This window comes from Ranitomeya imitator, chromosome 2, assembly GCF_032444005.1.
Source record: "Ranitomeya imitator isolate aRanImi1 chromosome 2, aRanImi1.pri, whole genome shotgun sequence".
Taxonomy (NCBI): domain Eukaryota; kingdom Metazoa; phylum Chordata; class Amphibia; order Anura; family Dendrobatidae; genus Ranitomeya; species Ranitomeya imitator.
The window spans coordinates 361882300-361903254 of record NC_091283.1 but is presented as its reverse complement, the minus strand read 5'-3'; the positions used below and the strand labels follow the sequence as shown (position 1 = coordinate 361903254).

The window sequence follows — 20955 nt, the reverse complement described above, 5'->3', positions numbered from 1 at the left end:
TAATCGTTCGGTACATACTATAATTGTCTCATCTTGTTATATTGTTTTTATATACTTTTGTAAACACTGCCTATTTATTTTTGGAGTAAAAGCTATAATATTTACTAGCTTTGTTTTCCTTGCTCTAAAATCTACCCCCAATGTCCTCTGAAGTAAATCACGCTACTGATTGGGTTGGCTCCTGACCTGCTATTAATCATAGTAATAGGAGCTGGTGGCAGCGGAGCATACTGAGCTGGGTGGGCAAAACTGGAAGCGACAGATGGCATTTGATAATTATAATTCCTGCCTGAGCGGGAGTAGGTATATTGCCCTCGCTGCAGTGGGCCCAGTAGCCAGTACATAACAAGGCAGCCTTTCTGGTGACTAGTTATCCTAGGTGCAGTTCCCTGACAGACCTGAGGGTAAGGGGGGCACCAGAGAGCTGCCAGTTCCAAACCGGACCTGGAAGTAAGATATAAATAAAACCCTGAAGAAAGAACTGGAGCAACCACACCCCCCCGGTTCATGACACACCCACTGTGAAATTTGGTGGAGGATAGGTGATAATCTGGGGATGCTTCAGCAGGGCTGGAATTGGGCAGGTTAATCTTTGCAAAGGATGTATGAATCAAGCCGCATACAAGGTTATCCTGGAAAAACAGTTGATTCCTTCTGCTCACGCAATGTTCCCCAACTCTGTGGACTGTTTTTTTCAGCAAAACAATGCATCATGCCACACAGCTAGGTCAATCAATGGTGTGGATGAAGGACCACCACATCAATTCCCTGTCATGGCCAGACCAATCTCCAGAGCTGAACCCCATTGAAAACCTCTGGAATGTAATCAAGAGGAAGATGGATAGTCACAAGACATCAAACAAAGAAGAACTGCTTAAATTTTTGTACCTGGAGTGGCATAAGGTCACCCAAAAGCAGCATGAAAGACTGGTGGACAGCATGCCAAGACGCATGAAAGCTGTGATTAAAAATCATGGTTATTCCACAAAATATTGATTTCTGAACTCTTCCTGAGTTGAAACATTGGTATTGTTGTTTCTAAATTATTATGAACTTGTTTTTTTACATTATTTGAGGTCTGCAAGCAATGCATTTTTTTGTTATTTTGACCATTTCTCATTTTCAGAAAATAAATACAAAATTTATTGCTTGGAACTTCGGAGATATGTTGTTAGTAGTTTATAGAATAAAAGAACAATTTACATTGTTCTCAAAAATATACCTGTAAAGACAAAAATCAGACAAACTGAAAATGTTGCAGTGGTCTCTTAATTTTTGCCAGAGCTGTATGTTGGCGCTTGTTTAAGTTCTTGTTTCTTGTTGTTTCTCCAACTACTTTCTCACTAATGAGTAGCTTTGTGCCAGTTGGTGAGTGTGCCCTGCTGAGGAGGAGCTTTTTTTTGTCTAGTGTCATCCTAATGGCAGCAGCATACACCTCTTGGTATCCTGTCTCCCCCAATGAAGACTCCGAGAAAAGGATCTTACAATAAGTACCCCCAAATTCTCTTTTTCATGTTCAGAGTGTGCGAAATGTTTTAATCGAAAATGGTACCTTCTTCAAAATCATAAATCCCACACGGGGAGAAGCCATTATCATATCTAGAATGTGAAAAATGAATTACTAGAAAACATTTTATTAAACAAAAACAAAAAATCACACACAGGGAAAAACTATGTATTTTATTGACAAATTACATAGTAACATAGTAACATAGTTAGTAAGGCCGAAAAAAGACATTTGTCCATCCAGTTCAGCCTATATTCCATCATAATAAATACCCAGATCTACGTCCTTCTACAGAACCTAATAATTGTATGATACAATATTGTTCTGCTCCAGGAAGACATCCAGGCCTCTCTTGAACCCCTCGACTGAGTTCGCCATCACCACCTCCTCAGGCAAGCAATTCCAGATTCTCACTGCCCTAACAGTAAAGAATCCTCTTCTATGTTGGTGGAAAAACCTTCTCTCCTCCAGACGCAAAGAATGCCCCCTTGTGCCCGTCACCTTCCTTGGTATAAACAGATCCTCAGCGAGATATTTGTATTGTCCCCTTATATACTTATACATGGTTATTAGATCGCCCCTCAGTCGTCTTTTTTCTAGACTAAATAATCCTAATTTCGCTAATCTATCTGGGTATTGTAGTTCTCCCATCCCCTTTATTAATTTTGTTGCCCTCCTTTGTACTCTCTCAAGTTCCATTATATCCTTCCTGAGCACCGGTGCCCAAAACTGGACACAGTACTCCATGTGCGGTCTAACTAGGGATTTGTACAGAGGCAGTATAATGCTCTCATCATGTGTATCCAGACCTCTTTTAATGCACCCCATGATCCTGTTTGCCTTGGCAGCTGCTGCCTGGCACTGGCTGCTCCAGGTAAGTTTATCATTAACTAGGATCCCCAAGTCCTTCTCCCTGTCAGATTTACCCAGTGGTTTCCCGTTCAGTGTGTAATGGTGATATTGATTCCCTCTTCCCATGTGTATAACCTTACATTTATCATTGTTAAACCTCATCTGCCACCTTTCAGCCCAAGTTTCCAACTTATCCAGATCCATCTGTAGCAGAATACTATCTTCTCTTGTATTAACTGCTTTACATAGTTTTGTATCATCTGCAAATATCGATATTTTACTGTGTAAACCTTTTACCAGATCATTAATGAATATGTTGAAGAGAACAGGTCCCAATACTGACCCCTGCGGTACCCCACTGGTCACAGCGACCCAGTTAGAGACTATACCATTTATAACCACCCTCTGCTTTCTATCACTAAGCCAGTTACTAACCCATTTACACACATGTTCCCCCAGACCAAGCATTCTCATTTTGTGTACCAACCTCTTGTGCGGCACGGTATCAAACGCTTTTGAAAAATCGAGATATACCACGTCCAATGACTCACCGTGGTCCAGCCTATAGCTTACCTCTTCATAAAAACTGATTAGATTGGTTTGACAGGAGCGATTTCTCATAAACCCATGCTGATATGGAGTTAAACAGTTATTCTCATTGAGATAATCCAGAATAACATCCCTTAGAAACCCTTCAAATATTTTACCAACAATAGAGGTTAGACTTACTGGCCTATAATTTCCAGGTTCACTTTTAGAGCCCTTTTTGAATATTGGCACCACATTTGCTATGCGCCAGTCCTGCGGAACAGACCCTGTCGCTATAGAGTCACTAAAAATAAGAAATAATGGTTTATCTATTACATTACTTAGTTCTCTTAGTACTCGTGGGTGTATGCCATCCGGACCCGGAGATTTATCTATTTTAATCTTATTTAGCCGGTTTCGCACCTCTTCTTGGGTTAGATTGGTGACCCTTAATATATGGTTTTCATTGTTTCTTGGGATTTCACCTAGCATTTCATTTTCCACCGTGAATACCGTGGAGAAGAAGGTGTTTATTGTACAAAAAGCATATACCATACAGTTGTATAATTAAACTAGAAGGGGAAGTTACTTTAGAACTTGCTGTATTTTCTGGACTATAAGACAGAATTTTAACAAAAAATTATTGCTAATAAGTGAAAGCCTCCTATAGTCTGGAAACAAGAAAGCTGAGACGGCGTCCTTCTCGATCACTGAGAGAACTGCTCTCCTCCTGCTTCATACTGATCTGAGTGATAGTGTACAGCAGCAGAGAAATAGAATCAGGACCTGCATGGAGGCTACTCGTCCTAAGTGAGCAGCTGAAGCTCCTTCCCCTCGACTAGCACAGCACCAGGACCTTTCACTTGACCTGGAAGAAACTGCAAAATGAGTTAATGTATACACAGTGTATGTGAATCCAAATGTGCCTATGTGGTAGAGCTCTGTATATGTAAATGTGCAGATGTCACAGATTTGTGTAGTTACTTTCATGTAATAGAATATTGCGGTTTATTTTCTTATGTGCATTAAAGATTTCACATGGTTTTATATACAGTTATGCTCAAAAGTTGACATACCCTGACAGAATTTTTGCTTTCTTTGCCTTTTTCTGGAGAATATGAATGATAACACCAAAACTTTTTCTCCACTCATGGTTAGTGGTTGGGTGAAGCCATTTACTGTCAAACTACCGTGCTTTCTCTTTTTAACTCATTATGACAACCCATAACATCCAAATGACCTTGATGAAAAGTTTACGTACCCTGGTGATTTTGGCCTGATAACATGCCCAGAAGTTGATACAAATGGGTTTGAATGGCTACTAAAGGTAACATCCTCACCTGTGACAAATGCCAGGAAAATTGTTCAGGATGCAAAGAAAAACCCACAAATAACATCAGTTGAAATACTGGACTCTCTGAAAACTAGCAGTGTGGCTGTTTCAAGATGCACAATAAGGAGGCACTTGAAGAAAAATGGGCTGCGTTGTCAATCCTCCCTCTTTTGTAGACTTTTGGCTTTTTTCCTCCACACAAGGTATTTGATCACATTTTTTTTATAAATTTACATTTTTTTTGTCCAATAGTAATATTAGAGCTATTAGATATTTTTTAAAGTGGAAATGTCAATAAAATGTCTACAATCCCCTTTTTCCTTCTCCCACTCCCATGTACAGAAATATTAAGTCTACAGCAACATAAAATATTTTATACAGAAGAATAGCGCTATCTCCATAATTCGCTGAACAATGACATATAGATCAGACAAGGTCCTCATATTTAGGCAGTTTCTATTCTCAATCGCTCTTTATATGAACAAGATCAATAAGTCTCATTATACTGAGTAGAGAAGCTCCGGGGACAAAGACCCCGTCTTGTACTAACACACTGGTGGTCAGGCCCTGAGAATCCAGCTATGGGGCCCGGATTCTCTCATTTTTGTCTCTGGCATTTCTTTTAGAATAAATCACTTTCTCATACAGTCCTGTAGTAATTACCATGTTTATCATGTTTTGTAGGAAGGTTCGCCTGAATCCATCTAAATTATATTAATTTAAAGTCATGGTGTTGGCACCCTTGAAGTTGTTCCAGAAAATGAAGTATTTCTCCCAGAAAATTATTGAAATTGAAACGTTTTGTTATACACATATATTTCCTTTGTGTGTATTGGAACAACACAAGAAAACTGAGAAAAATAGGAAAATTTTACATAATTTCACACAAACCCCCCAAAATGGACCATACAAAATTGTTGGCACCCTCATCTTAACATTTGGTTGCATACCCTCTTATATTTGAAGTATGCCTTCTCCCAGAAGCAATTTTAAGATATATCCACAGGTGTTCAATGGGATTAAGATCCAGACTCATTGCTGACCACTTCAGAACTCTCCACCTCTGTATTTCCATCCATTGTTTGGGTGTTTCTTGAAATATGTTTGGGGTCATTGGCCTGCTAGAAGACCCATGACCTAGGACACAAACCCAGCTTTCTGACACATTGTGTTCAAAAAATGTTCAGATTTCATGATGCCTTGCACACAGTCAAAGCTCCCAGTACCAGAGTTAGCAAAAAAACCTCAAAACATATTTGAACCTCCACCATATTTGACTGTGGGTACTGTGTTCTTTTATTTGTAGGCCTCTTTCCATTTATGGTAAATAGTAGAACGATGTACTTCACAAAAAGCTCTATCTTCTAGTATCATCTGTCCACGAGGTGCTTTCCCAGAAGGATTTTGACTTACATGCATTTTTGAAAATTTCAGTCTAGCTTTTTATGTCTCTATGTCAGCAGTGAGGTCCTTCTGGGTGTCCTGCAATAGCATTTAATTTCATTCAAATGTCGATGGATAGTTCGAGCTGACCTTGAGCACGCAGGACAACTTGAATTTCTTCTTTGGAATTTGATTGAGGCTGCTGATCCACCATCCGGACTATTATTATTATTATACATTTTTATAGCGCCATTTATTCCATGGCGCTTTACATGTGAATACGAGGCAAATATAGACAAATACATTAAACATGAGCAGATAACAGGCACACGGGTACATAAGGAGGGAGGACCTATCCATTTTTTCTTTGGTGTCCATGTCCAGGGAAATTCGCTTCAGTTCCATGTCTTGTAAATTTCTTGATTATGTGTGCGTCATGGACAAAGGAACATCAAGATCTCTGAAGATCGACTCACAACCTTGAGATTATTTTTTAACAATTTTGGTTCTCAAGTCCTCAGACAATTCTCTTTTCCTCTTTCTGTTCTCCATGTTAGTGTGGCACACACAGACATATAATGCAAAGATTTAGTCAACTTCTTCCCTTTTAATCTGGCTTCGGGTTTTTTTCATATTGTGCACACCTGTGACTTGCCGCAGGTGAATTTGAATGAGCATCACATGCCTGAACCAAAGTTGTTTATCCACAGTTTTGGAAAGCTGACAATTGTGTTGGCCCATTTTGTGGGTTTTGTGAGAAATTATGTAAATTTACCTTTTTTTTCTCTCTTTTTTTTCTGGTGTTCCAATGAGGGAGAGTGCAGGGCATATTTAGTATAGGGGTAGCTGTGAACTGCCCTTGTTAGGGCAGGAGTTTTGGGGATAGATTACTGCTAGCCCCATAAGGACTTACAAGGTATTTTCCGTCCCACCATTTGCCTGATGAATCGTTGGTGATCCAGGACTATGTTCCCCTCTACATAACCACTGGAATCTGTGAGATTGTTCCAATTTATCAATTCAGTCTCAAAAGCTGTTTATTTAATATATGGATTAATATTGGTGGTGTTAATTTCTGCCATTAATATTTTCTATATTTTCAGCTAGGGTTACAGTGTCACGTTATTGGTGGCCAGTCTCCATTCATAGAGTACAAGTTTCAAACTATCGTCACTATACCCTGTTCTATATAGATTTTGTTTTCAGCTACTGCAGGAGGAATCTATTTTATCCTAAGGGAGTTATTTTTTCTGGTCTGATAAGATATTGACTTCTATCGACAGTAATATAACCCCTTTTCGTTTGTTTGACTAAGGGTGGCACATTTTAATACTTATATTAAAAGTTATATTTTGATTCTCGCTTCATGCTGTATATTGCAATTCCTCTTTGGTGAGATCTATATGTAATTTAATTTGATGGTTTTGTTCCATCATAGCTTTTTTTAATAGTAAGTGGGGAAACAGATTAGGGATTGGACAAGGTTATACATGTCCGCTGTGTCCAAAGCGCTGCCGTCTATTGAATGCAGGTGAATCCACATGTGTTCACTGAACCGTGCGGATTCACGGCATCCAAAACATTCTATATGTGAAATTTCTCTTGAAACTTCACCTTCTTGTCTGTAGAAACGCATCCTCTTACAATTTCAGCAGAGTGGATGGGATTTCTAGAATACTCATGCACACTTGGCTTTTTGTACACTGTGTAAAATGACCTGCAGTGCAATTTTTGAAACCCGCAACATGTAAATCTTGCTGGAACTGTGAGTTTTCTGTGCACATTTTCCCCATAGAATTGTATTAGATGCGGAAAATCCACAGGATAAAAAATGCATATGTAATTTTAGTGTGAGAACTTTGTGAAAATGCAACATAAAATGCATGTAATCGACAAATCACTCTAACAGTATAGTTCTGTCATATACAAGTATATGGAAGTGTCAAAAATAAAGCTTTATTTATAACATGACAAAAACCAAAACTGCAATAAAAATATGTAACCTAATGGGAGCAGAAAATCTACACCATCAAAAACTCACCAAATCCTCATTGTGAACACACAGCCTTAGGGTCAGGGCGCAGAATGCCTTAGTCATGTGCAGTGAGCTGGCATATATGCGCTCAGCCTCACCAAGGTTATCGGCAACACTCTCCCATGTACCAGTACTCCTTCCCCTGGTCTTGACATGGCAGGTACCAGTCCAAAGTGCCACTCCTGCCCCCCCCCCCCCTCGGTCATGACATGGCAGGCACCAGTCCAGAGCACCACTTCTGCCCCCGGCCACGACATGGTATGTACAAGACCAGAGCACCACTTCTCTCCCTGGCCTTGACATGGCATGCACCAGTCCAGAGTGCCACTTAGTCATGTGCAGTGAGCCGATGTGTACATGCCCCAGCCTCACCAAGCTTATCGGCAACACTCTCACCCATGCACAGTCAAGAGTACCACTCTTGCCCCTAGCCATGACATGGCAGGCACCAGTCCAGAGCGCCACTCCTGCCCCTAGTCATGACATGGAAGGCACCAGTCCAAAGCGCCACTCCTGCCCCCAGTCATGACATGGAAGGCACCAGTCCAAAGTGCCACTCCTGCCCCCAGTCATGACATGGCAGGCACCAGCCCAGAGCGCCACTCCTGCCCCCGGTCATGACATGGCAGGCACTAGTCCAAAGTGCCACTGCTGCTACCGGTCATGACATGGCAGGCATCAGACCAGAGCACCACTTCTGGCCATGACATGGCATGCATCAGTCCAAAGCACCACTTAGTCATGTGCAGTGAGCTGACGTGTACCCATCCCAGCCTCCCCAAGGTTATTGGCAACACTCTCACCCATTCACCAGTCAAGAGCACCACTCCTGCCCCCAGCCATGACAAAGCAGGCTCCAGTCAGAGTGCCACTCCTGCCACCGGTCATGACATGGCAGGCACCAGTCCAAAGTGCCAGTGATGCTCCCGGTCATGACATGTCAGGCACCAGTCCAGAGCGCCAATCCTGCCCCCGGCCATGACATGGCATGCACCAGACCAGGGCGCCACTTCTGCCCCCAGTCATGACATAATAATAATTTTATTTCTATAGCGCCAACATATTCCGCAGCAGTTTACATTTTAGAACAATAATCACATAAAACACATACCAAGAGGAGTCAGGGCCCTGCTTGCAAGCTTACAATCTATGAGGAAATACGGGAGACTCGAAAGGTGGATGGTAATAATGGCTTTGGTTGTTCTGACCAGCCATAATGTAAGAAATCAGATGTTCATGTAATGCTGGATGAACTGGTTAGCCAGAATATGAAAAACTACAGACACAGAGGGTTATTAAATGCATAAAGTGTGTTAGAACATGATACGGGGAACCTGGTTATGGTAAAAATATTGAATGGGCAACACAGGGATAGTTAAATTAATGTGTTGAGGCAGTAAGCTAGTCTAAAGAAATGTATTTTTAGGACACGCTTAAAACTGTGGGTATTGGGGATTAATCGAATTATCCTGGGTAGTTCATTCCAAAAAATTGGCACAGCACGTGAAAAGTCTTGGAGATGGGAGTGGGAGGTTCTGATATTGAGGATGTTAACATCAGGTCATTACCAAATCGGAGGGCACTGGTAGGGTGGTAGACTGAGACGAGGGAGGAGATGTAGGGTGGTGCTGAACCATGGAGTGCTTTGTGGGTGAGAGTGATAAGTTTATATTGAAATCTGGAGTGGATGGGTAATCAGTGCAATGACTGGCACAAGGTAGAGGCATCGTAGCGGTTGGTGAAGAATATGATCCTGGCTGCAGCATTCAGGACAGATTGGAGACGGGAGAGTTTGGTAAGAAGGAGACTGATTAGTAGAGAGTTACAATAGTCCAGACGAGAATGAATAAAGGCAACAGTGAGTTTTTGCAGAATCGAAAGTAAGAAAAGGTCAAATTCTAGAAATAGTTTTGAGGTGCAGATAACAAGAGCGAGCCAGTGGAACCACACACGGAAATGGCAATGTCGGGCGTAGGTAGGTTAGTAGAGGGAGAAAACAAAAGTTCAGTTTTTGAAAGGTTCAGTTTCAGATATAGGGAGGACATGATGTTTGACAGCGGTAGACAATCACTGGTGTTTTGTAACAATACAGGCATGATGTCAGGAGTAGAGGTGTATAATTGGGTGTCATCAGCATAGTGATGGTTAAGGAAACCAAATCTACTGATTGTTTGACCAATAGGGGCAGTATACAAGGAGAAGAGGAGGGGGCCTAAGACTGATCCTTGAGGAACCCCAACAGTAAGGGGAAGATGAGAGGAGGAGAAGCCAGCAAAAGATACAGTGAAGAAGCAGTCAGAGAGGTAGGAGGAGAACCAAGAGAGAATGGTGTCCTTGAGACCAATAAAGCGGAGCATACTGAGGAGGAGCTGATGATCCACAGTATCGAATGCTGCGGAGAGATCCAAGAGAATTAGCATGGAGTAGTGACCAATAGATTTAGCGGTTAGCAGATCATTAGAGACTTTAGTGGGGGCATTTTCAGTAGAGTGTAAAGAGCGGAAACCAGATTGTAGAGGGTCGAGAAGAGAGTTATCTGAGAGATAGCGGATAAGACGGGAGTGGACCAGGCGCTCGAGGAGTTTAGAGATGAAGGGAAAATTAGACACAGGTCTATAGTTAGCAGCACAATTTTGGTCGAGGGATGGTTTCTTAAGTAATGGGTGTATGATGGCATGCTTAAACGAGGAGGGAAAGATGATACCGGAAGAGAGAGAGGTTGAATATTTTTGTTAAACGAGAGGTGACAGCAGGGGAAAAGGACTGGAGGAGATGTGACGGAATGGGGTCACTGGTGCAAGTGGTTGGGCGAGAACATGCAAGGAGCCTGATTACTTCCTCTTCTGAGACTGGTTCAAAGTCAGAAAGTGGGGGAGGGATGACAGTGCATGGTATGAGGGGATTGGGAGAGAATTTCCAGTCAGCACATGGCAGACACCAGTCCAGAGTGCCAGTCATGTGCACGGAGCCAACATGTATGCGCCACAGCCTCTCACCCATGCACAAGTCCAGGGCGCCAGTTCTGCTCCGGTCATGACATGGTTCTGTACACCTCGTACACACATGGCTCTGCTCTGTATACCTTGTACACACACGACTCCACTCTGTACACCTCGTACACATGCGGCTTTGCTCTGTACACACTCAGCTCTACACCGCACACCTCGTACACACGCAGCTCCGCTCCGTACACCTTGTACACACGCGACTCTGCTCCATACACCTCGTACACACATGACTCTGCTCCATACACCTCGTACACACGACTCTGCTCCGTACACCTCGTACACACATGACTCTGCTCCGTACACCTTGAACACACAGGACTCCGCTCTGTACACACACAGCTCCACTCTGCACACCTCGTACACACGCGGCTCCGCTCCGTGCACCTCATACACACATGGCTCCACTCCTTACACCTCGTACACACGCTGCTCCGCTCCGTACACCTTGTACACACGGCTCCGCTCCGTACCCCCCATACACGCGGCTCCGCTCCGTACACCTTGTACACACGCAACTCTGTACACCCCATACACACCCGGCTCTGCTACATCCACCCTGTAAACCCTTCCTGACCCCACACATAAACTTCCCCTCATCCAGCACCATGACAACCAGCACAGCAGAGTCCTGCATACACTGAGGCCCCTGATCATGTGACCCCTGACTCCTCCCCTCCTGTGACCTCATCACAGGTCCTGTGCGCACAGAGCAGCCATATATGTGGTGTGCGGCTCTGCAGGTGGAGGTAGGTGCTGGAGATTCCCCATTACTGGGCGGGGACAGGGGGCAGTAACCCCTTCAGTGCTGAGACTATTTTGTTGCTTTTCTGTTCCTTCTTTATATGATTTCTGACGTTTTGCTCCTTTTCCTCTAAGGCTGGGTTCACATTGCGTTAACGCGGCATAACGCATTACTGCCGCCATTGAATCCAATGTCGGATGCATCGCTAGCGCACGCCCACAATGGGCGATGTGCCGTCATTGAGTGACGGACCCCGAGACGCGGACTGCAGCGTTTTCCAGGTCCGTCACCACTAGCGCAGATAGAGCTAGCGGATGCTCTACCTGCGCTAGCGTGCTGCCATACTGGCACTTGCGTTAACAGCAGCCCGTTAACGTATGTGTTGAACGGGCTACTGTTAACGCAATGTGAACCCGGCCTTATAGATACATATGGCCCATATTGCTCCCATAGTACATTTCCCCTTTCTTGCCCCCACACGGTATAATGCTCCCACCTCATAAGTGTTAGGCTTTGTGCACACGTTGAGTAAATGGATGCAGAAATTTCTTCATCTCTTGGCAGGAAAAACGCAACTGAGAAAATGTGTTTTTGATGTGTTTTTTGGGTGAGTTCTAAACACACAGAAAATTGACAAGCAGCAGATTGTTTTCTGCACCAAATCTGCAAGTCAAAAATACATAAATCTCATTGACTTTGCTGGCATCAGGATTGCTTCAGATTTTGTTAGCAAATCTGCACGGCAAAAAAACACCAAATCTGCAACGTGTGCACAAGCCCTTACAGGAATGACAGAAGGACACATCAGGCCCTGCACTATAATTTTGGCCACGCCCATGACCACACCCCTTTGTCATCCAAAGGCGGATGCAGTGAGGGACATTCGGCAGACGCTGGGGACAGCAAGATGCAGGAGAAATCAGGTCCCGTCCCTCTGAAGGATCAGGCTGGGGGATCAGGCTCCTCATACAAGTCTATAGTGAAAAAAAGCACCAAAACCGCCATACCTCTCACACACTGTATAATGTTCCCACAGTACTGCCATCCCTCCACACACATTATACACACGTAGTCAAAATTGTTGGTACCCCTCGTTTAATGACAGAAAAACCCACAATGGTCACAGAAATAACTTGAATCTGACAAAAGTAATAATAAATTCAAAAATTCTATGAAAATGAACAAATGAAAGTCAGACATTGCTTTTCAATCATTCTTCCCATAATTAAAAAAAAAATAAAAAATACTCATGAAATAGGCCTGGACAGAAATGATGATACCCCTGAAAATAATGTGACAAAAGGGACATGTTAAATCAAGGTCTGTCCACTAATGATCATCACAGATGTCTACAATCTTGGGATCAGTGAGTGGGCCTGTATATAGGGCTACAGATACTCACTGTGCTGTTTGGTGACATGGTGTGTATCACACTCAACATGGACCACAGGAAGCGAAGTAAAGAGTTGTCTCAGGAGACTAGAAAGAAAATTATAGACAAAGATGTTAAAGGTAAAAGTTAAAAGACCATCTCCAAGCAGCTTGATGTATAGAGAAAGGACCTAGGGTCAAATATGAGCAGTGTGTCATTACGTGAGTGTCCTAAATGCTAAACGAAACCGTATGATCAGGACAAAAAAGAGGAAGGGCGACAGAGAAACAGGATTGAATTTTTGTGAGGAAAATGTTACACATGATCAAGGAAACATTTGAGAAGATCTATATCCACTATCTACTGCATATAATCTTCCCAAATTAATATTCAGTAAAAGTTTATTTTTGAATGGTGGTATTCTTGGCAAACCAGTGTCTTCTGTTACATGCAGCTTGCATAGGCGTAAAGTCCTCTATGCACAAGTCCACACACCCAGCCAGGACCCCCATCTTCATGTAACATGCCTGGTCATGGGTGATGAGTACCTCGCCAACGGCTACCATCCCGGGCCATGTTACACTTGACGTAGTCAACAGGATTATGTCTTGTAGTTAGAAGAGCAAAGTGATGTCAGAATACTCAAGTTACCTGGACAATGGCCACCGTTAAGTGGTTTAAGATAGCACCAAACGTTGGCACAGTAATGGCATTATTGGCACAGAAGGAAGAAAACCGATGGGAGTGTCAGAACTGGAAGTGACAGCGTACAGTGAGGAGTGGCCGCTGTAGTAAAACGAAAGAGGAAGGAAAAAGCCCTCCCAGCCATGTTTGTCTAAAGAAAATGGGTGGAGGAAATGGAGAAACAGAGCCAAAGAGACCCCCCCCCCCCCGCCCCCCAGTGAAAGGTGGAACAGTAATGCCAACTGGCAATAGAGATGGCACCACTAGTCTGCTAGAAGTTGAGGAGAACATGGTATGGCTGGGTGACTGATTTGAGAGTTATGAAGGTGAGCGAAACCCTGGTGTTGTGTCTTTCGTCCGACGGAATAATAAAGGTCACAGTCCACTTTGGGAGTTGTTGGGCCTTGTGAGGCTTGGGGCTGAAGGATGACTTAATGGAGGGAGTGATCTCTTCCCTAGCCTGCGGAATGCCAGTGCCAACTGAGAAGGTGCCATCCCATGAGGTTACAGCTCCTGTATTATGCTACGCGGTGGACAGAAGAGTTAGAGGCTTGTGGCCTGAAGGCAAGGGAAGTTCGGGTGGCTGTGTGGAGCAGGTCACCAAGTTCACTGTGGATGAATTGGAGACAGGTCAAGAAGGAAGACCTGTGATGAGAGAGAAAATGAAGTTGAAAGCTGGAGAAGGCCGCATTGTGTTAGCTAACCCAAAAGTCGGAAAAGTTCAAGGTTCCTGGGTGCCACAGTCCAGAGGGTCTGGGACTGACATATATCCTGGACTTCCCTATGTTCTTAGATATGAATGGCTGAAGTAATTTCACCCCTTCACCCCCGGAGCTTTTTTCGGTTTTGCATTTACGTTTTTCGCTACCCTCCTTTCCAGAGCCATAACTTTTTTATTTTGTCAATATGGCCATTTGAGGGCTTATTTTTTGCGGAACGAGTTGTACTTTTGAATGACACCATTTGTTTTACCATGTCGTGTACTGTAAAACATGAAACAAATTCCAAGTGCGGTGAAATTGCAAAAAAAATGCAATCCCACACTTGTTTTTTGTTTTGTCTTTTTTGCTAGGATCACTAAATGCTAAAACTGACCAGCTATTATGATTCTCCAGATCATTACGAGTTCATAGACATCAAACATTTCTAGGTTCTTTTTTATCTAAGTGGTGAAGAAAGTGCCAAACTTTGCTAATAAATGTAAAAGAAATTGTGCAATTTTCCGATACCCATAGTGTCTCCATTTTTCATAATTTCAGGTTGGCTGAGGGCTTATTTTTTGCGCAACGAGCTGACGTTTTTAATGATACCATTTTGGTGGAGATACGTTTTTTTGATCGCCCGATATTGCATTTGAATGCAATATTTTTTTTAATTTTACTTTTTTAATATTTTTAAAAACATTTTTTTTACTTTTGCTATGCTTTAATAGTCTCCATAGGAGACTAGAAGCTGGCACAACTTGATTGGGTCAGCTACATAGAGGCGATGTTCAGATCACCTCTATGTAGCTGAATTGCTAACTTGCTATGAGAGCCGACCAATGGGTGGTGCTCATAGCAATCCGACACTGACAACCATTGAGGTCTCAAGGAGACCTCTGGTTGTCATACCGATGAGCCGATGACCCCCGATCATCATCAGGGGGTCACCTGTACGCGTATTTCTGGCCCGATGGCTGGAAGCGTGATTTAAATGCCTCTGTCAGAGAGTGGCATTTAACTAGTTGATAGCAGCGGGTGGATCGCGATTCCACCCGTGGCTATTACAATCACATGTCAGCTGTTCAAAACAGCTGACATGTCCCAGAAAAGATGTGGGCTCACTGCCGGAGCCCACATCAAAGCGGAGGATGCCGACATCAGTGTACTACTATGCCTCATGTCGGTAAGGGGTAAACCCTCCCACCTCCTTCTGAGTTAAGAGACGTTGCAGCTGCTGGAGGGTCCTATACCAGTAGACAAAGTCTGAATCTAATCCAGGAGGAACATCATCCCTATTTGACTATATGTGTACCTGTCTTGTGGGTAGGAGTGGAGTAAAAGAAATGTGACCTCGTCCTTAGGACTATTGGGAGACAACAGACTCTGCCTGTGGTGAAAAGGGCTGCCCTTAAAGGTAAAGACTTTTGATAGTTTGGGGGCTCATATTCAGAGATGACAAATTATCCCTAGGGACTGGTGTTGAGTTAGGAGAAAACAAAAAGCATTTGATGGTCGTACGTTCCAGGGCTTAACCGGGTAGGACAGGCTCTGTGTCTCAAGGGACTTTATCTAGTGATATGAGTTATGTGCAGGAGAGCACTGGTGTTTTTGCAGGTACGGCATGGCCGAGGACATGCCGTAAAGGAAACTGGCCTAGACAAGACAGGATACGTGAGACGAATCGAGTGCCCCTGGGAGGAGTTCCAGAGAATCAGTAGAAAAGAAGGTAAGTACCAGCCATACTGGCACCTTAGTTCTCCTTGGGCCTGTGTCACACTTGCACTGCTGCCGGCACTTGGGACCGCAGTGTACGGCTGCATGAATTTCTATGCAGCTGAACGTTTTGTCTCCGAACTGCCGGTGGCAGTTTCGGGTATTGAGGTGAGAGACTCGCGTGAGTTTCTTGCATTACAGTTGCAAGGGTGACACCGGCCTAAGAGCGAAAAAAGGATGCGGAACTGCTGGTTGAGCAAAGGACTCTTGCAAACTGAACTGTGGTGTTAAGTTGAGTTGTGGGTCAGGGTCGGACTGGGGTGTCTGGGGCCCACAGGTGGAATGGACCCTAGGGACCCACACTACAGCTATATGCAAAAATCTGTAAGCTCTTATCCCCATTATAGTGGAGCATCAACTGTAAGACACAGGCGGCTCCTGCACATCTACTGTGCACCACCATAACTGGGATGCACAATTACGGTAGTTTACATTAAAGGGCATCTTTGGTTGAAACAAGTTATCACTGATCCATGGGCTCCACAGGATAGGTGATCACTTAGGTCCGAACATTGGAAACTGCACCAATCGGAAAAATGAGGAAGTTTTATCGCTGATAGGACACTTATCACTGTTTTAAAAGGCAGCAGCAGGTGAGATGTCTGAACACAACTCCATTCATTTTTTGGGGGGCTTCCAGAAAAAAACAGTGAATGAATGGATCAGTGATCAAGTCGGACATGCCATTCCAGTCTAATGGGGATAAAAGTTCCACATTCTGCTGATTGGGTCCAAGCAGTCTGTCCCCAACTAATCCATACGTCATCACTTATCCTGTGGAGAGGTGATTACTTTTTTTCAGAGGCGAACCCCTGTAAGTGCATCTCTGCCTCTGTGTTCCAAGTATCTAATCTCTAATGGAAATAATTAGGAATCTTCTCCTAATTAATGTCAGAGAGAACAAATGACCACCATACACATCACAATCCAGTATACCAAGACCATTTTATACCACATACAGGAAGAAATACCACCACACCATGACCAGACCCAATAGTGAACGAATAATACCACATACAAGAAACAAATATGCCACAACATGAACAGACCACATAATGACCAAATAATACGACATACAGGGGATAAATACCACCACACCGTGACCAGACCACAAATTGCCACCATATAATGACCAAATACTACAATACTGCTCATGAATACAAATCACAATACTAACAACACTGTTATTACCACCAGTGACATAAGAGCTCTGTATATACTGTCAGTGTACTGTATAAGTAATAAAGTGATCATTAGTGACATTATACACAGGAGATCTGTATATAGTGTCAGTGTACAGGTAATACAGTGATCACCAGTGACATTATACACAGGAGCTCTGTATATAGTGTTAGTATACAAGTAATACAGTGATCGTCAGTGACATTATTCACAGGAACTCTGCACACAGTATATAGTGTGTGTGTGTACATGTAATACACTGACACACCAGTGACGTCTATAGTTGAAGTCCTTCATCTTCGCTTTTTTTCTTCATACAGTACAGACCGCCATCACTTCTTCCAGCGAGGACTCGTCTCTGCAAAAAATAACACACAATCATCAATAGCTGATCGCTTCTAGAGCACATTCCCCACTATTTCTATACTACATCAGATGAAGAAAAAAAGCTTCATAGTGCCGCCCTGCACAGTCACAGTGCCCCCCCTTTGTTCCCTCCATGGAAAACCGTTTCTTAAAAGTAAATTATATTACAGTAGAAATAATGTCCCTAATTGGACCCTATTATGCTCCCCATTTGTGACCATAAACTAATATAGCATGTTCCTCATTCTGGCCCCTCAAACAGTAATTAAATCCCTCATCCTGGCCCTCTTTATTTAATAATGTCGCCCAGCCTGGCCCCCTATGTTACTTGTCCAACCTGAGCCCCAGATATCCATCCTGCCTCCCCATATGTCCCTTGTCCTGCCCCCATATATTTTTCCTGGACCCCCATATATTCATCCTCGTCCCTTTTCCTTGCCCCCTCCCCCATAAATCCATCCTGGTTTCCTTATATATCCATCCTGGACCTACATATATATGCATCAAGTGTTCAGACCCTTTGCTCATACACAGTTATTTAAGTCACATGCGGTCCATTTCCTTGTGATCCTCCTTGAGATGGTTCTACTCCTTCATTGGAGTCCAGGTGTGTTTAATTAAACTGGTAGGACTTGATTTGGAAAGACGCACACCTGTCTATATAAGACCTCACTGCTCATAGTGCATGTCAGACCAAATGAGAATTATGAGGTCAAAGGAACTGGACAAGGAGCTCAGAAACAGAATTGTGGCAAGGCACAGATCTGGCCAAGGTTGCAAAAAAAGAAGAGCCTTGGTGAGAGAGGTAAAGAAGAACCCCAAGATCACTGTGGCTGAGCTCCACAGATGCAGTAGAGAGATGAGAGAAACTTCCACAAAGTCAACTATCACTGCAGCCCTCCACCAGTCTGGCCTTTATGGCAGAGTGGCCCGACGGAAGCCTCTCCTCAGTGCAAGACATATGAAAGCCCGCATAGAGTTTGCTAAAAAACACATGAAGGACTTCCAGACTATGAAAAATAAGGTTATCTGGTCTGATGAGATGAAGATAGAACTTTTTGGTGATAATTCTAAGCGGTATGTGTGGAGAAAACCAGGCACTGCTCATCACCTGCCCACTACAATCCCAACAGTGAAACATGGTTGTGGCAGCATCATGCTATGGGGGTGTTCAATGGGCAATTGAAGGAAACATGAATACAGCCAACTACAGAGATATCCTGGATGAAAACCCCTTCCAGAGTGGTCTGGAGCTCAGACTTGGCTGAAGGTTCACCTTCCAACAAGACAATGACCCTAAGCACACAGGTAAAATAACAATGGAGTGGCTTCACAACTTTGTGACCATTCTTGACTGGCCCAGCCAGTGCTTTGACCTAAACCCAATTGAGCATCTCTGGAGAGACCTGAAGATGGCTGTCTACCAACTTTCACCATCCAACCTGATGGAACTGGAGGGGATCTGCATGAAAGAATGGCAGAAGATCCCCAAATCCAGGTGTGAAAAACTTGTTGCATTATTCCCAAGAAGACTCATGGCTGTACTAGCTCAAAAGGTGCTCAATACTGAGCAAAGGGTCTGAATACTTATGACCATGTGATATTTCAGTTTTCTTTTTTAATACATTTGCAAAAATTTCTACATTTCTGGGTTTTTTTCAGTCAAGATGGGGTGCAGAGTGTACATTAATGAGAAAAAAAATTAACCTTTTTGAATTTACCAAATTACTGCAATGAAACAAAGAGTAAAAAATTTAAAGAGGTCTGAATACTTTTTGTACCCACTGTATATCCATCCTGGCTACCCCATATATTTCCATCCTGGTCCCTTGTCCTGCCACCCCATATATCCATCGTGACCCCCCATATAAATCCATCCTGGATCCCCCACATATATGCATCCTGAATCCCCCACATATATGCATCCTGGTCTCTTGTCCTATCCTCCCATATATCCATTCATATGAATCCACCCTGGCTCCCAAATATATCCATCTTAGCCCCCATATATATGTATACGTGTCCATCCTGGCCCCTCATATGTATCCATCCTGGCCCCCATATGTGTCCATCCTGGTCCCTTGTCCTGCCCCCATATATCCATCCTGGCCCCACCATATATGCATCCTGGCCCCCCATATATATGCATCCTGGTCCCTTGTCCTGCCCCCATATATCTATGCTCCCCCCTCCATATATATGCATCCTGGCTCCCCATATATATGCATCTTGGCCCCCCATATATATGCACCCTGGCTCCACCATATATCCATCCTGGCCCCCGATATGTATCCATCCTAGCCCCCCATATATATGCATCCTGGTCCTTTGGACTGTCCCCACATTTATCCATCCTGGCCCCCCATATATATGCATATGTCCTGACCCGTCATATGGTTCTATCCTGGTCCTTTGTCCTGCCCCCCATATATCCATCCTGGCCCCTTGTCTTGGCTTCATGCACAGGGAGAGAAAAAAATATATTCCTCTCACCTGCCTGCGCTTCCACTCCGGGTCGCGTCTTCCTCCTCTGCAGGTTCAGCGCGCACATAGTAAAATGTGAATGTGTGCACCTGTCACATGCAGCGCATGACACTGATGTCATACGCCGGTGATGACAGGCGCACACTTGACAGTATCGATTGGGGTGTGCGACGCGGCGAATCAGGTAATGAACGCGTGCGTGTGCCCCTGCACATACGCTGTCTGCACTTTTAAAGGACCAGTGCCCCTAAAAAACGCAGACTTTTTGTTTTCCTTTTTTCTTCTTCTCCTCCTCTCCTTATTACCACAGCCAAGGGCCCACCGGGTATTTCCCTGATACCCTGCCAGGCCAGTCCGTTCCTGGTTCTGGTGAAGTAGTGAGGAACAGTGAAGACATAGGACAAGTAAATCGAGAGAAGAGAAAAAGGACTGAATTTGTGTGAGGAAAATGTTACGTACGATCACTGAAATGTTTGAGAATACATGTACATTCTATCTACTGCATATAACCTTCCCAGAGTTAATGTTCAGTAAAAGTTTATTTTTGAATGGTGGTCTCTCTCACTGAACTGTGAAACATCTGGTTCTGCACATTACAGCACCATTTCCCCACACATGTGTTCCCATAGTACCAACATATCGTACCATCCACGTCATTGGTTTTAAAAATAAATCCTCCTTTATCCCCATTCTTCATTCAGGTAAATATGAACCCGACACATACCAGTGACCTCCTGCATCAGATTCCCAAGGCTGGGAATTATGGATCTGGGTTGGTTGGCATGTGCCAAAGATGTATGAGGGGCTCAATCTCTGTTTTTCTTTCTTTTTTCTTATAAAATAGATGCTTTTTTCGGTTATCTGAAAAATAAGGAAGATGCTTTCTCTATAGCTTCATCAATAATGGAGAATGTTCTCTTTCTCTCTTGTTAAAACTGGCATTTTATTTTTCTCTTAAAAGCTTTTTTAGACTTTTTTTTGTCCGACAATCCTCATTAGTGC

At 43.5% G+C, this 20955-nt stretch overlaps 1 protein-coding gene across 1 annotated transcript in view; it reads left to right on the top strand.

Moving 5' to 3' along the window:
• The window catches only part of LOC138663854 (oocyte zinc finger protein XlCOF22-like), a 59879-nt gene that overhangs the window by 15308 nt on the left and 23616 nt on the right, over window positions 1-20955 (top strand). The window lies entirely within an intron of this gene.